Genomic DNA, 13,712 nt, shown 5'->3' with positions numbered 1-13,712 from the left:
CAATCGTCAGGCTGGTGGAATCTAAAGCCAAATTAACTCCCTTGGATCACAAAGGTGATGCTGTCAAAGCAGAAATGTGTGGAGCAGTGTTTGCCTCACGCCTGAGGAAGTACTTTGAGCTGCATAGCTGAATCCAAGTTGGAAGGCGGTACCATTTCATTGATAGCCAAACAGTCCTTGATGCAGTACAGCGAGAAAGCTATTCTGGTACGAAGGGCATTCCAAGAGGCAAAGGGCGAAAGGTTCCAGTCAAAGACACATGGGACATTGAACTCTCAGATGGCCTCCGGGAGGACATTCTTTGCAAATAGGATCAGAGAGATTCAAAACAGCACAGGGATCCAGGACTGGCGGTGGATTCCTGGTCCGCAAATTATTGCTGATGTAATCACCAGAGGAGCCACTCAAGACCTGGATGAAGATTCAGAGTGGCAAAATGGGCCAAAGTTTTTGAATTTGCCAGTGAATGAGTGGCTGATGAAATTAGCCAAAGAGCTAGCAGCCACTGCCAGGGAAAGCTTCAACAAGTTGCAAAAGAAGGTATTTATTGCTGCTTTGACAAGGGCCAAGGCAAAGAAACAAGAACCAGCACAAAAACAGTACCAGGTGAAAACAGAACAATGGAGACCACCTGCAGCGTCAGCTATCCGAAGCCTTGTGGACATCAAGCAGTTCAGTGTTCTCACTCGACTAGTCAAAACAGTTGCACGGATCTGGAGAGCAGCAAACAAGTTCATTGGACAAAATCAAACCGTGGACAGTCCAAAGTAGGAGGCAGTTTCTTTGGCAGGAGTCATCTCAGTAAGGGAATGAGAAGATGCTCTAACAGGCATTTTTCTAGCAGCACAAGAGGGCGCAACCTTCCCGAGCACCACTACAGACAGGCTGGTAGTCTACAAAAACCAAGACTCTGGGCTGTTGGCTTGCGGTGGCCGAGTGCAAATCTTCAAAGAAGATCAAGTTGGTGTCCCTATCTTGCCCTATGATGCCTGGGTGTCCACACTGTTAACTCGGGAGGTCCACAATGAGAGTCATGACGGAGTGGCCGGAACTTTGCTCAAGATGAGAAGAAAGGCATGGGTCATAAGGGGAAGGAAAATTGCCCAAAAAGTTGTTGATGGCTGCATGATCTGCAGGAAGGCAAAAACAAAGAAATGCCAACAAGTAATGGGTGACTTGCCACCAGAAAGAATTGAACCTGCTGCAACGTTCCAGTTCACAACAGTGGACCTCTTCGGACCCTACCAAGTAAAAGATGACATCAAGAAAAGAGTAACACTGAAAGTCTGGGGAGTGGTCTTTTGCTGCATGGCCAGCAGAGCCATCCACACAGAGTTGGTAAACACCCTATCAACTGAAGGATTCCTGATGGCCTATCAAAGGTTCACAGCAATCAGGGAACATCCAAGTAAGATCTGGTCAGATCCGGGCACCAATTTCATTGGAGCAAAGCCAGTCTTGGAGGAGCTGGACAGATTCTTGGATGGCCTGAACGAAGCAGCCCTGCAGGAGACCACAGCAAAAAATGGAACAGAGTGGATGTGGAAAATCCATCCGCCTGATTCTCCACACAGGAATGGTACTGCAGAAGCCGCTGTACGTATTGTAAAGAGAGCACTCCAGAGTCCTAGGAAGGAGTCTGGGCTCAATTACAGCGAGTTCTAGATGACTCTTCACATAGCAGCTCACCTTGCCAATGAGCGCCCAGTTGATGCCAGGGTACAGAGCCGGGAAGACTGTATTCAGTATGTCACACCCAACACTCTTCTACTCGGTCAAGCATCTCAAAGCCCGGATTTCAAAACCTTTGACTTTTCCAGCTACCCCTACAAAAGTCTCCGAGCAATGCAATCAGAGGTGACCAAGTTCTGGAGGTGCTGGAGCCAACTCGCTGGTCCTAATTTGTTTGTCAGGAGCAAGTGGCATACTGCACAGAGAAACATCACTGTTGGGGACATCGTCTGGTTAAGCGACCAAAATGCACTGAGAAGACATTTCAAGCTTAGCAGAGTCGCCAATACTAATCCACACAGCAAAGGCATCGTGAGGGACGTCAACGTCAGGATCTTCCCAAGCTACAGTGTTCCTGTGACTAAAGCTCTGAAAGTAACAAGGCATCTAATCCCGGATGGGGAAAAAAGACAGGATCCAAGCCACCATCCTTCACAGGGACGTCAGGCAATCCTTCACAGGGCTGTCTTACTACCTGCTGAGGAACAGATGGAAAGTCAAGTCAACAATATATCGTAAGAACACCGAACTGGGACACCAAGTTTGCCTTTGAAGCTGGTAATCTTCCCAGTGTTTCCATGGGAAGATCGGGTGGGAGGTGTCAAGTCAAACTAGAGTTTCTAGAAAGTATCAGGACCAAGAGGCAAAAGAAAATAATATTTTGAAGTAGTAGCAAGAATCCACTGATAGACCAGATGGAACCCACTGCCTGAGCGCTGCTTCTGCCCGGAACATCGGGAGGACCCGGCAGCATCACAGCGGCAGTCCGGGAGCAGCGTTGGAATCTGCGGTAAGATGCTGAACTTTAAATAACTTGAGAGACTGTTTCATGGAAAAGAGCACTGCTGTCACTGTATTTTGGGTCAGCGCTAGCTTCACGTCACGGGGATTATCGCGCGCAGGCGCCTCTGGGAAATGGCGTGGTTTAAGAGGAGCTCGGGAACCTTCGGGAAAGGTCGCCCGGTTTGAAAACGTAACAGTCTATTAGGGAGCGGAGAGGTGCAGATTGGAATCCGTCTACAATTTCTGGAGAGGTAGCCAGTTTTTTCACCTTATGTCTAATGACTAGTGGCTTATGACCGGTGACTAATGTCTAATAACTAGTGACTAATGTCTAATGTCTAATGGCTAATGGTTGATGGAACTAATGGAACTATCGGAACTATCAAACTGCTGCACTTGCGAAGAATAAAAGGAGGAAAAAGGAAAAGTTGTTTGGTCATTGAGTGGAATCTAGTTAAAAAACCTTCGGGTAGACGCATTCAATCCCTTTCAAGTGGGGAAACTGCAGATGTTCAAAGAAGAAAAAGAAATTCCACTTGACAAACAGAGCACTTAAGTGTGCTTATTGTTAACTTGCAAGGCCACAACAAACTTGTTACGGAGTACGACAGCATTCGTGCCTTTCAAATTAAATTAGGCCTGTGGGAGATGCAACTGTCCCGGAGGAACCCAGCTCATTTCCCCTCTTTGCAGTCTGTGCGTGTCGCTCATAGGAATAATGACAACGTGGACAGGTATAAGGACAAAACATCACGGCTGAAAAATGAGTTTCAGAATCATTTCCAAGTCTTCACTCAGCTCGAGAAGGAATTCTCACTATTTTGCTGGTCGTTTGCCGTCAGTGCAGCATCAGATGTGCCAGCGGAACTCCAAATGGAACTAATTGAAATTCAGTGTAACTTGGCTTTGAAATATAAACGTGAGACTGTGGGTCTGGACTCATTCTATCAATACCTGGGACCGATGTACCCCAACATGACAGACTTTGCCTCAAAGATCCTTTGCATGTTCGGGACAACATATCTCCGTGAGCAGGCGTTCTCCATAATGAACATTAACAAATCCAAACTGCGCTCGCAGCTGACACACAGACATCTATATGACATTATGAAAATCACAATTGCCCAGAAACTGGTCCCTGATGTTGACGGGCTGGTTACAGCCAAGAGATGTCAGGTGTCTGGAAGCCAGAAGTGAAAAATGAGTGACACTGTTCGATGCACTGCCACATGTAAGCAAAATGCATTATGAAATATTGAGTGTCATAATATTGTGATATATTCATTTTCTGACTACTCTATTATTGTAAATGTGATCACTTCAATAAAAATTAGAGGCTAACTGTGTTCACTGTCTGAGTTTGATTGCTGGAAGCAGGCTAATAAAAATTAGGTGCAGTTGTGTAGCCTACATTTACAATTTGTTTCGTTAGATCGACATTTGAGTCTGCTAATGTTCGATTTTAAATGGTTTATTAATGGAAAGGGGTTGGCTCCCAAAACAATCAGCCAAAATAGCATCGTTTTTTCACTCTCTCACATCACAACTTTCTTGTAGCCTACGACTGTAAGTTAATACCAATCATAAAAATAATGCTTGCTGGGCAATCTTCTTCATAAGAAACGAAATTCGTAAAGTGAAACACTTTGTAGTTATAGCAGAGACTGAGACACATGAAAGCAGGTTGAAAAAACAAAGGCAACGAAAGCTGTGGGAGCACGCACGTGCACAACTGATCCGGCCCGTATAAAGTCGCATTTTGCCCAATCCGGCCCGTGACCTAAAATGAGTTTGACACCCCTGGTGTGTGTGGTCATGCACTTTGATAGAAAAAATAAAAGAGTTGACTATTTTCTAAATGGAGAGAATATACAAAAATCTGAGGTACAGGATTCCCTAAAGGTTAATTTGCAGGTTGTGGAAGGCAAATGCATTGTTAGCATTCATTTCAAGAGAACTAGAATATAAAAGCAAGGATGTAATGTTGAGACTTTATAAAGCACTGGTGAGGCCTCACTTGGAGTATTGTGAGCAATTTTGGGCCCCTTATCCTAGACAGGATGCGCTGAAACTGGACAGGGTTCAAAGAAGGTTCATGAAAGTTATTCCAGGATTAAACGGCTTGTCATATGAAGAGTGTTTGATGGCTGTAGCCTTGTATTCATTAGAATTCAGAAGAATGAGGGTGACCTCATTGAAAACTATCAAATGGTGAAAGGCCTTGATATAGTAGATGTGGAGAGGATGTTTCCTATGGTGGGAGTGTCTAAGACCAGAGGACACAGCCTCAGAATAGAGGGGTGTCCTTTTAGAACGGAGATGAAGAGGAATTTCTTTAGCCAGAGAGTGGTGAATCTGTGGAATTTGTTGTCACGGGCAGGTTTGGAGGCCAAGTCTTTATGTATATGTAACACGCTGTAAGGTTTCACTGCTGATGTAATGGCTTCTTTATAATGTTCCACTGCTAAGGTAATGGTTTCTCTGTAGCAGCAATGTTTGGGTTAAGACTAGAGATAACGGGGCATGTTAGCCAATGAGCGGGATGTTGTTCTTTCTTCTGTGTCTGGGAGCTGGGAATTTGCAGTTTTTTGCCGGGGGAGATGAGGAGAGAAGACATGAATGGAGAGAGTTGGTAGACTTGGAGTGAGGGTCCGAAGGTCAGCGAGGATCAGAGGAGGTCGATGGTGGACAAACGGCCTTATCAGTGAGCTCCAACAATGTATATAGACTGTTTCATGAGAATGGGCCCTTTTCTTTTCTGTTTCTTTACTAACCATATAGTCAAATTAAGAATTATAAAGCTCAATCGATTAATCGCATATTGTGTACTGTTTGTTATTTCGTGGTGTTGATTTGTAACAGTGGACACATCATGCAATGTCCACCCAAATGAGTTTGGCCGGGCCGGGGGCTATCATCCCCTATATTAAGCTGCTAGCTGAACCGAGAGTTACATATATTTAAGGCAGAGATTGATAGATTCTTGATTGGTCAGGGGATGAAGAGATACGGTGGGGGGGGGGGAGGTAGGCAGGAGACTGGGGTTGAGTGTTAACATGGATCAGCATGATGAAATGTGGAGCAGACTCGATGGGTCAAATGGCCTAAATGTGCTCCTAAATCTTATGGTCATCCTCTACCTCAGGGCAATGAACATGCACAGAACAGCGGTCACTATCTCAACCTGTCCCATCATTCAATAACCACATGGTTCAACCTTTATCTCAGTACAGTGGTCACCAACTCAAACCTGCATAATAACTACAGGTTCATCCGCTAACTCAGACCAATTCTCACATCCTTCAACTGCCCAAAAATTCAATGAGCAAAAACACTGGGACTGCAGACACAGTTATTCAACCACCACAGCACAGGGAGGAAGTGATTTCACAAGAGAGGCATCACAGAAAATTGACCTGGGATGTCTCCTATTTTCATATACACTCACTGGCCATTTTATGAGTTACGCCTGTACATCTGCTTATTAATGCAAATATTTAATCAGTCAATCACGTGGCAGCAACTCAATTCATAAAAGCATGCAGATATGGTCAAATGGTTCAGTTGTTCAGACCACACGTCAGAAAGTGGAAGAAACATGATCCATGGAATAATTGTTGGTGGTAGATGGGGTGGTTTGAGTATCTCAGAAAATTGCTGATCTCCTGGTATTTTCACACATAACAGATTTGTCCAAAATGCCACTGGTGAGATGCAGCAACAATTTGCGGGCATCAAACAAAACCACTAACTATTCTATGAAAGGTACTTTTTCTGGACCATGGTCACTACAATTTCAGACTGTAATTTCCCTTTTGGGAGTTTACAGTGATTGTTCAGCCAGTTTAAAAGTACATTTCTCTTTGGGAGTTGTACTTTTAAACTGGCTGAACAATCTGGCATTTTTGCAGTATACTGAAGGATTTGGTGAACTGGTCTCTGGGGAATGCAGGTACAGCCACATCAGCCATTGCTAGAGCAGAATTGGGGCCGCATTGAAGTGGTGGGGCCAGGGCCCAATAGTTTAGCTGATTTAAGCACCAAGCCAAATTAAAAAGATCAAGGCATCGTGGCTGAGGACAAAGGATGAGCCTGTGTTCAGCTCACTATGCCATGAGGTTTTATTTGCCTCAGTGCTCAATGAGCTCTGTGTCTATGGATTCACTTTTTGCAGGTTGCGTTCTGTGTGTTATTTGTTTACCTTTTTTATCATTTGCACAATTAGTTCTTTTTTTCTGTACAATGGCTGTTTGATAGTCTTTGTGATGTGGGGTTTTATCGTGGATGCTATTGCATTTCTTTGTTTTGCGGCTGCCTACAAAAAGATGCAACTTAAGGTTCTATATGGCGTCACAAACACAAGAAAGTCTGCAGATGCTGAATATTTAAAGCAACACACGCAAAATGTTGGAGGAACTCAGCATGCCAGGCAGCATCAATGGAAAAGAGTACAGCCAACGTTTCTGGCCGTAAGTTTTCTTCAGGATTGTTCAGCTGGCTCTATATGGTATACAGTACATACTTTGATAATAAATGTATTTTGAACTTTGTGTTTGCAGAGAATTTTGTGGAAACAAAAGTGAGCAGTAGTTCTGTGGGTGAAAACATCTTGTTAACAAGAGAGGTCAGAGGAGAATGGCCAAACTGGTTCAAGCTGACAGGAAGGTGACAGTAACTCAATTTAACCCGTTACAACAGCAGTGTGCAGAAGAACATCTCTGAACACACACGTCCAACATTGAAGTGGATGGGCTAGAGCAGCAGAAGGCCATGAACATACACTCAGTGGTACCTAATGAAGTGTCCATTGTGTGTATTTACAATAGTACTGAGCTACTTCCTGTTGCAGAGGGGGTCAATAAATAGCATTTGACAACCAGATTAATTCATCTCCTCCTGCAATGTGAACTTATGATTCAGTGATCAGCCTAGTGAGGCAGCATTCATCCGTCCAAGGAAAATGCACTTTGTACAAAGGCCAGAAGTGCAAAAAGGTGTAGTTCCAGCAAGAGTAACAGAGCAAGACTGCACTGGATACAGGGTCTTTAGACCAACGAGTCCAGACTGAGCACAGTGCCACTCAGCTAGTCACAAACTCTCTCCAAATGCAAAAACTCCTAACTAACTCTAAAGCCCAGGTTTCAAAGGTTGAAAAGTTCATTTATTATCAACGCTGAAAACAAACAAGAAGAACTAAAATGGAACAGGCAGATTAACCCCCAAATACACAGAATGAGAAAGATCAGGCAAAAAAAGAGAATATAAAAGAATAAGACTGAAAATAAGCCTATAATCCAAGTCCATATCCAAAACATAGAAAACCTGGGTAACATGCTTGCACCTGTCACTCTCCAGCCCACTTGTTTACGAGGAATTTGTAAACTCTTCCCAACACCTTTAAAATGTACTTGAACTTTGTAACAAAAAACGGAATGAATTCAAAGCCTAAGTATGCCTTCACCTGAACATTTAAATTGGACACTCCCAGAGTGGAACTCCCAATGAATGAATCCAAAGAATCTCTAAGTGTACCTTCAGCTGAACATTTCAGTTGGACATTCCCAGTGTGAAATTCCGATCCTGAGCTCTCACAGCTAGCAGGGAGTTTCTCTGTATGTGTTCATGATCAGCCTTTTGATGGATTTCTCAATGAAACTCCAACAAGACATCGCAGGCATAAAGTTTTTTCTTACAGACTATTCAGCACTAAGCATTTATTGTGACCATATGATCATAACACATAAGAATAGAATTAGGCCATACAGCCCCTCAAGCCCTGAGTTCTGATAGTGACACCCTAACGGTTACCATGTGTTAACCCTTTCATTCCTGGAATCATTCTCACGACCCTCCTCTGGACTCTTTCCAATAATAGAACATCTCTTCATTGATAAAAGGCCCAAAACTTCTCTCATTACTTCAAAAAAACAAGGTAATGATAGGAATCTAGAAGATTATAAGGCTAGCAGGAAGGAGCTTAAGAATGAAATTAGGAGAGCCAGAAGGGGCTATGAGAAGGCATTGGCAGACAAGATTAAGGAAAACCCCAAGGCATTCTACAATGTGAAGAGCAAGAGGATAAGACATGAGAGAAGAGGACCAATCAAGTGTGACAGTGGAAAAGTGTGTATGGAACCTGACAAAATAGTGGAGGTACTTAATGAATACTTTGCTTCAGTATTCACTACGGAAAAGGATCTTGGCGATTGTAGGGATGACTTGCAGTGGACTGAAAAGCTTGAGAATGTAGATATTAAGGAAAAGGATGTGCGGGAGCTTTTGGAAAGCATCAAGTTGGATAAGTCACTAGGACCAGATAGGATGTACTCCAGGCTGCTGTAGGAAGTGAGGGAGGAGATTGCTAAGCCTCTGGCAATGATCTTTGCATCATCAATGACGACGGAAGAGGTTCCGGAGGATTGGAGGGTTGCGGATGTTGTTCCTTTATTCAAGAAAGGGAGCAGGGATAGCCCAGGAAATTATAGGCCAGAGTGTCTTACTTCAGTGGTTGGTAAGTTGATGGAGAAGATCCTGAGAGGCAGGATTTATGAACATTTGGAGAGGCATAATATGATTAGGAATAGTCAGCATGGCTTCATCGTGCCTTACAAGCCTGATTGAATTTTTTGAGGATGTGACTAATCACATTGATGAAGGAAGAGCCATAGATGTAGTGTATATGGATTTTAGCAAGGCATTTGATAAGGTACCCCATACAAGGCTTATTGAGAAAGTAAGGAGGCATGGGATGCAAGGGGATATTGCTTTGTGGATCCAGAACTGGCTTGCCTACAAAAAGCAAAGAGTGGTTGTAGATGGGTCATATTCTGCATGGAGGCCAGTGACCAGTGGTGTGCCTCGGATCTGTTCTGGGAACCCTACTCTTTGTGATATTTATAATTGACCTGGATGAGGCAGTGGAGGGATGGGTTATAGAAACATAGAAACCTACAGAATGATACAGGCCCTTCGGCCCACAAAGTTGTGCCGAACGTGTCTCGACCTTAGAATTTACTAGACTTCCCCATAGCCCTCTATTTTTCTAAGCTCCATGTACCTATCTAAAAGTCTTTTAAAAGACCCTATCATATCCACCTCCACCACCGTTGCCAACAGCCCATTCCACACACTCACCGCTCTCTGGGTAAAAACCTTACCCCTGACATCTCCTCTGTACCTACTCCCCAGCACCTTAAACCTGTGTCCTCTTGTGGCAACCATTTCAGCCCTGGGAAAAAGCCTCTGACTATCCACATGATCAATGCCTCTCATCATCTTATATACCTCGATCAGGTCACCTCTCATCATCCGTCGCTCCAAGGAGAAAAGGCTGAGTTTGCTCAACCTGTTTTCATAAGGCATGCTCCCCAATCCAGGCAACATCCTTGTAAATCTCCTCTGCACCCTTTCTATGGTTTCCACATCCTTCCTGTAGTGAGGCAACTAGAACTGAGCACAGTACTCCAAGTGGGGTCTGACCAGGGTCCTATATAGATGCAACATTACCTCTCGGCTCCTAAATTCAATGCCATGATTAATGAAGGCCAATACACCATATACCTTCTTAACCACAGTGTCAACCTGCGCAGCTGCTTTGAGCGTCCTATGGACTCGGACCCCAAGATCCCTCTGATCCTCCACACTGTCAAGAGTCTTACCATTAATACTATATTCTGCCATCATATTTGACCTACCAAAATGAACCACCTCACACTTATCTGGATTGAACTCCATTTGCCACTTCTCAGCCCAGTTTTGCGTCCTATCAATTTCCCGTTGTAACCTCTGACAGCCCTCCACACTATCCACAACACCTCCAACCTTTGTGTCATCAGCAAACTTACTAACCCATCCCTCCACTTCCTCATCCAGGTCATTTATAAAAATCACGAAGAGTAAGGGTCCCAGGACAGATCCCTGGGGCACTCCACTGGTGACCGACCTCTATGCAGAATATGACTCGTCTACAACCAATCTTTGCCTTCTGTGGGCGAGCCAGTTCTGGATCCACAAAGCAATGTCCCCTTGCATCCCATGCCTCCTTACTTTCTCAATAAGCCTTGCATGGCGTACCTTATCAAAAGCCTTGCTGAAATCCATATACACTACATCTACTGCTCTTCCTTTATCAATGCATTTAGTCACATCCTCAAAAAATTCAATCAGGCTCGTAAGGCACAACCTGCCCTTGACAAAGCCATGCTGACTATTCCTAATCATATTATACCTCTCCAAATGTTCATAAATCCTGCCTCTCAGGATCTTCTCCATCAACTTACCAACCACTGAAGTAAGACTCACTGGTCTATAATTTCCTGGGCTATTTCTACTCCCTTTCTTGAATAAAGGAACAACATCCGCAACCCTCCAATCCTCCGGATCCTCTCCTGTCCCTATTGATGATTCAAAGATCATCACCAGAGGCTCAGCAATCTCCTCCCTCGCCTCCCACAGTAGCCTGGGGTACATCTCATCCGGTCCCGGTGAGTTATCCAAATTGATGCTTTCCAAAACCTCCAGCACATCCTCTTTCTTAATATCTATATGCTCAAGCTTTTCAGTTTGCTGCAAGTCAGCACTACACCAAGTCACCAAGATCCTTTTCCATAGTGAATACTGAAGTAAACTATTCATTAAGTACCCCTGTTATTTCCTCCAGTTCCATACACACTTTCCCACTGTCACACTTGATTGGTCCTATTCTTTCACGTCTTATCCTCTTGCTCTTCACATACTTGTAGAATGCCTTGGGGTTTTCCTTAATCCTGCCCACCAAGGCCTTCTTATGGCCCCTTCTGGCTCTCCTAATTTCCTTCTTAAGCTCTTTCCTGTTAGCCTTATAATCTTCTAGGTTCCTAACATTGCCTCTGAACCTTTTGTAAGCTTTTCTTTTCTTCTTGACTAGATTTATTACAGCCTTTGTACACCACGGTTCCAGTACCCTTCCAAACTTCCCTGTCTCATTGGAACGTACCTATGCAGAACTCCACACAAATATCCCCTGATCATTTGCCACATTTCTTCCGTACTTTTCCCTGAGAACATCTGTTCCCAATTTAAGCTTCTAATTTCCTGCCTGATAGCCTCATAATTCCCCTTACTCCAATTAAACGCTTTTCTAACTTGTCTGTTCCTATCTCTCTCCAATGCTATTGTAAAGGAGATAGAATTATGATCACTATCTCCAAAATGTTCTCCTACTGTGAGATCTGACACCTGACCAGGTTCATTTCCCAATACCAAACCAAGTAGTCTCTCCTCTTGTAGGTAAACCCCATTTCCAGAAAAGTTGGGATATTTTCCAAAATGCAATAAAAACAAAAATCTGTGATATGTTAATTCACGTGAACCTTTATTTAACTGACAAAAGTACAAAGAAAACATTTTCAATAGTTTTACTGACCAACTTAATTGTATTTTGTAAATATACACAAATTTAGAATTTGATGGCTGCAACACACTCAAAAGTTGGGACAGAGTTAAAATAAGATTGAAAAGTGCACAGAATATTCAAGTATCAGTTCAAAAGGAACATCCTGAACGCAAGATTGCAGAGAATTTAGGTCTTTCAACATCTACTGTACATAATATTGTGAAAAGATTCAGAGAATTCAGAGACATCTCAGTGCGTAAAGGGCAAGGTTGGAAACCACTGTTGAATGCGCGTGATCTTCCAGCCCTCAGGCGGCACTGCCTAAGAAACCGTCATGCTACTGTGACAATTATAGCCACCTGGGCTCGGGAGTACTTCGGAAAACCATTGTCACTCAACACAGTCCGTCGCTGCATCCAGAAATGCAACTTGAAACTGTATTACGCAAGGAGGAAGCCATACATCAACTCTACGCAGAAACGCCGGCGAGTTCTCTGGGCCTGAGCTCATCTCAGATGGACTGAAAGACTGTGGAACCCTGTGCTGTGGTCAGATGAGTCCACATTTCAGCTAGTTTTCAGAAAAAACGGGCGTCGAGTTCTCCGTGCCAAAGGTGAAAACGACCATCCAGATTGTTATCAGCAAAAGGTGCAAAAGCCAGCACCTGTGATGATATGGGGGTGCATCAGTGCCCACGGCATGGGTGAGTTGCATGTATGTGAAGGTACCATTGACTCTGAGGCGTATATTAGGATTTTAGAGAGACATATGTTGCCATCAAGGCGACGTCTCTTCCCGGGACGTCCAGCAGGACAATGCCAGACCTCATTCTGCACAGGCTACAACAGCGTGGCTTTGTAGACACAGAGAGTGTGTGCTTGACTGGCCTGCCGCCAGTCCAGATCTATCTCCTATTGAAAATGTATGGTGCATCATGAAGAGGAGAATCAGACAACGGAGACCACGGACTGTTGAGCAGCTGAAGTCTTATATCAAGCAAGAATGGACAAAATTTCCAATTGCAAATCTACTACAATTAGTATCCTCAGTTCCAAAACGAGTAAAAAGTGTTATTAAAAAGAAAGGTGATGTAACACAATGGTAAAAATACCTCTGTCCCAACTTTTATTGAATGTGTTGCAGCCATCAAATTCTAAATTTGTGTATGTTTACAAAATACAATTAAGTTGGTCAGTAAAACTATTGAAAATCTTTTCTTTGTACTTTTGTCAGTTAAATAAAGGTTCACGTGAATTAACATATCACAGATTTTTGTTTTTATTGCATTTTGGAAAATATCCCAACTTTTCGGAAATGGGGTTTGTACATATTGTGTCAAAAAACCTTCCTGAACACACCTAACAAACTCCACCCCATTTAAACCCCTTGCTCTCAGGAGATGCCAATCGATATTTGGGAAATTAAAGTCTCCCATCACGACAACTCTTATTATTACACCTTTCCAGGATCTGTTTCCCTATCTGCTCCTTGATATCCCTGTTACCATTGGTTAGTAAGTTTGCTGATGACACAAAGGTTGGGGGTGTTGTGGATAGTGTGGAGGGCTGTTAGAGGTTACAACGGGACATTGATAGGATACAAAACTGGGCTGAGAAGTGGCAGATGGAGTTCAACCCAGATAAGTGTGAGGTGGTTCATTTTGGTAGGTCAAATATGATGGCAGAATATAACATTAATGGTCAGACTCTTAGCAGAGGGATCTTGGGGTCCGAGTCCAGCGGACACTCAAAGCTGCTACACAGGTTGACTCTGTGGTTAAGAAGGCATACGGCTTATTGGCCTTCCTCAATCATGGGATTGAGTT

The 13,712-nt window shown here is 43.6% G+C and overlaps 1 protein-coding gene across 2 annotated transcripts in view; it reads right to left on the bottom strand.

Annotated features, from left to right (window-relative positions):
* Nucleotides 1-13,712, bottom strand: part of bbs4 (Bardet-Biedl syndrome 4) — a 113,397-nt gene that overhangs the window by 36,803 nt on the left and 62,882 nt on the right. The window lies entirely within an intron of this gene.

The sequence above is a fragment of the Mobula hypostoma genome, chromosome 18 (genome assembly GCF_963921235.1).
Source record: "Mobula hypostoma chromosome 18, sMobHyp1.1, whole genome shotgun sequence".
NCBI classification, from domain to species: Eukaryota; Metazoa; Chordata; class Chondrichthyes; order Myliobatiformes; family Myliobatidae; genus Mobula; species Mobula hypostoma.
The sequence above is the reverse complement of the archived record's forward strand: the minus strand, read 5'-3'. Positions and strand labels throughout refer to the sequence as shown.